Raw genomic sequence first — 4,720 nt, 5'->3', positions numbered from 1 at the left:
TTTCCTTATTCATGCACGTATCTGAACAGTAGAGTATTTTGCAGATAACACCCTTCGTCATTCCTCCAAATCAAAAAATAGTCACAACGACGAAATGTTACCCGACATTACCACCTTATCAATTTTTCACTCACCGTTGAGAAATTGTGATCTTAATAAGATCAACAAGGAGATGTTAAAGTAAAATATCTATCCCACAAAATAAATAATAATATGATAAAAATGATATATAATTTTATGTTATCGTAATTTTCTGTACCTATATTTTATGAAATATTTAATAAAAGCTTTAGTTTTGTGGAGACAGTATCATTCATTTATATGCTTGTTTTTTAAATAAATATTTTTTTGAAATGTTTTAAATAAAAAACTATTAATATATTAATAAAAATAAAAGATGAAAAAAATGAAATCTGCAAAAACTAAAAGAAAAAGGGTATATATGATGTATGAATTCCACATTAAAAATGGTATATATGATTTATGTATGGTTTATCTCGAACCATTCCACATAAAAAAAAAAAACATTAGTATAATTACTTATAGATTAGATGTCACAGTTGGAGGTATATTAGAAATAACAATTAGGTGTTGTAGCTTTTTAATATTTATTTTTGTTTTAATTAAATTCATAAAGCTCTCCTTTTTAACCATTAGCAATTAAAAAAAGTATCATAGCCACGTGTTCCACGTGTTGTAGGCTAAGACTTGTTATTTCATACAACTCCACACTCTTATTCAGATATTTGTTACCATTGCTCCATATTCTATAAATACCTGTATGTGATACTTTATCATTATTCTCTTCTCTCTCTCACATCAAGAATCAAAAAAATGAAAGATTCTCTCTTGTTGGTTTGCTTTTTTCTGGTTGCTTCAATGGCCTGGATTGAGGCCGATAGAAAAAACATTTGCGTTAACTCCCCTCACTGCACCGCCGAGTCTACTACCACTCCCGCTACTGTGGTTACTTCCGCCGCTGTGGTTTCCGCCGAACCTGCTACCGATCCCGCTGCTGTGGTTACTCCCGCCGCGGTGGTTTCCGCCGACACTGCTACCACTCCCGCTGCTTTGGCTTCTGCCGTTGCCACCAAAAATGATAATCTGTAGTGTAATAATGACTTTGTATGTTGCTTGTGCTTGTTGGTTTTGTGTAATAATGACCTTATTGTATGTTGTGTGCTTGTTGTGTTTAAATTAATGAATGAATAAATTACAGTTTGTTGGTTCCAGAAAATACTGTTTTTACTTTCTTTCTTTTTCTATTTCTCTACTTTCTGAAACTTTCAGACCATGCAAAGAATGGATCTAATACACCCCTAAAACTAAAACCAAATTAAGCATCACAGACAAGTAACATGGTAAAACAAAGAATGTTCATATAAGTATAAGTAATATGGTAAACCATGATCAAGCCGGATCTAAGACACCCCTAAAACTAAAATCAAGTAACATGGTAAAACAAAAGGCAACCTGATCTTGATTTAACTCTTGGTAATACAAAGAATGGAGTACATTAAATTTGTTTTGATACATGTACTCACTCATCTTGAATTAATATAATATTGATTCAGGACAAACCTACCTAATAAAGTTGGAACTCTTGCAGCAGATATATGTATGATAAGATGACATTGATGATACACTAAAGTAACTCTGATACAATGTGTCAACACTTTATTGTTATTAATACAAACATGAAATAGTTTTCCAAACAATTTGAAATAGTTTTGGATATATGTATTATTTAATTTAAATATATCGAACTTGTTTTTTATATGATCTTTTTGAGAGCATAATTAGGCTAAAGGATTGCATCAATTATTTCAAACAAAGAGAGCAACGAATAATGTTTTAACTAATTTTCAAAGTATAATTTATACTAGTATTTTAACATGTGTTTTTAAGAAGAGAACAAAGAAAAAAAATTTGATAAATAATTTTTCAAAATTGTTTTTAAAACGAAAAACTAACAATTTTATTTGGTAAACTAATTCTTAAAAGTAGTTTTACAGACAAAAACTAAAAAAATTTATCTGGTAATTTGATATTAGTTGTTATATTAATTAATATATTTTTATTATTATTAGTAATTAAATTTGAATTACTATAGTTAAATATACAAATCTATAACTTAATTGCCGAATACAACCAAGAAATTTTTTAATACTTAAATATGTAATTTAGTTTTTTTTAATGGAGTTTACAACTTGTTCATATAACATATTTTATATTTTTTAAAATATAAAAAACATCATTTTATTATTGAAAATTTATTTTTATTTTACTATTATTAATTCTATTATTATATTATCATTAAAATAGTATTTTTATTCAAAATCTAATGGTTCAATATAAATATATGTAAATGATATAAAAAATACAATAGATCAAAATCCAAAAAATTTTATTTAAAATTCATTCACAAATCATACAAGTAAAAGAAAACAATAAAAATATTATATGAAAAGTGTATTTAGTGATTTTTTAAATATTAGAGACTAATAAAATATAATAATTTTTCTTATAAATAAATCTCAAATGAATATCTATTTGAATAAACTTGTGACAAGTAAATATTCAAAATTTATATTTAATTCAGCTCACGTTTGTGATAATGTAAAACTTTAAAAATAGGGTTAAATATACAAACCCCCCTGTAATGTTAGCGAGATTAGGTTTTAGCCCCTGTAAAAAAAATTTTTTTGATCCCCCCCTTAACATCTGTAGATTCCATCCCCAGACCCCCCTAATTGCCACGGTTGCACTCAGATTCCCCTAAGATTCTATATTGTATCACACGTGGAATTTTTGTCTTCTTAATATCCACCATGGCATTTCATCATCTTCTCAAATTACATTATATCTGTAAACGAAGAAACTAGGGTTCCTCCATTGTTCCTCTCCTCGTATCATTCCTCCGTCGCTGCTTCACCGTTAATCTCACAACATGGGTAGCAAATCTTCCTCCGTAGGAAACTCCGGTTGCAAATCTCCTTCGCTGCTTCATCGTTCCCAAGCTCCACCTCACTGTAGGTTCCCTCCTAAGTCATCTACATCAGTGTCTCCATTAACACAAGCAGGTTCCCTCACATATTGTTCTATGTTTTCAGCATCATGTTCTAGATATAAGTCTCCCTCAGTACCATTTGCACAAAAATAAGAAGCAAAATCATATGCATCATCAGCATTTCTAATAGGGATATAACCCTCATCTATTTCCAATATCTTCGCCCATACCCTATAGCTCCCTTTCTTGTACCCCCACTTATTCACTAGGTTCTCGACAGTTTCCATGGTCCATGATTCTATGTGTAACCCAGAAATAGTAGAATCTACCCCCCCTCTATAGATTATCTCATCTTTGTTTACCCTAATAAACTCACCCCCGTGGTGGAAAGTAACGTTGAAATGTTGCATATCCTGCGTTTAATCATGCAAATCGAAATAAAAACCCCAACAGAGAAGAAACACGAAATGGAGAAGAAGAATAACCATAACAACACTAACCTCTAACATTGCGCCGTCGTCCACCAAACCCTTATGCGCCGTCGTCCACCACACCCTTATGCGCCGTCGCCGTCGTCACTGTTGTTGCTAACTTGAGAATGTCTGAAAACGTGACTAAACCTAATATTTACAAGGGGGTAAAACCAAATGACTTTTTAACTCTTTACAACAGCATGGCATGTAAATTTTACTCATTTTGCCACGTATGTAACATGTTAATGCCACATGGACATTTTAATTTAATTTTAATAAATCTGATTTAACAAGTGGCATTGGGGGGTGTTTTGGCGTGGAATCTTTGCAAGTTAAGGGGGTGATGAAAAAAAAACTTTACCAGGGGCTAAAACCTAAACTCGCTAACATTACAGGGGGTTAGTATATTTAACCCTTAAAAATATAAATGAAACATATTGTTTAGTATTTTTCTTTACCAATTTGTATGTCTCAAACTAGTTGATATTGGACAACACTATTTATTCTTTATTTAATTTTCACAATTCACATAGCCTATATATAAGTAATTGTTCTTGTTTCATCTTTAAGGTATAGCAAAATAAATTTTCTCTTAAGAAAACAAGATCTTTATTTGATTAAGTTGTTGCTCTTTAACAATAACTGTCAATTTACTCACGAATCAACTAATTTGATATTGGATCACAACACAACCAATTCTTATAAAACTCCATTCTTATAATTGTCACTTAACACGTCAGACAATTTTATTCAATCTTCAAAATTCTCTTAGCCTATATACAACAAAGATATTTGTTATTGCAGTACTGTTTTTTCTTCTTCTTACAGTACTAGTATTGGCTGAGTGGGGTTGATCTTTCATAACAGTAATGAACCATCACTCCAATTAACTTGTAATAAACTTAAGTTACCTAACTCATCTACCAAAACATATTTCGTCTTGTTTTTTTTTTTATTTCTATTCACATATGACATTCACTCCAATTATATATATATATATATATATATATATATATATATATATATATATATATATATATATATATATATATATATATATATATATATATATATATATATATATATATATATATATATATATATATATATATATATATATATATATATATATATATATAGTAATTGATTCAAGAAGAAAAACAACTTTCGAGAAAGGTACTCCTCTTTTTGATGATGGTTGGTTATTAGGCTTAGTCTAATCTAACTGGATAATCAC

This window comes from Vicia villosa, linkage group LG2 (assembly GCF_029867415.1).
Source record: "Vicia villosa cultivar HV-30 ecotype Madison, WI linkage group LG2, Vvil1.0, whole genome shotgun sequence".
Classification (NCBI taxonomy): Eukaryota; Viridiplantae; Streptophyta; class Magnoliopsida; order Fabales; family Fabaceae; genus Vicia; species Vicia villosa.
Note: the sequence above shows the minus strand (reverse complement) of the source record.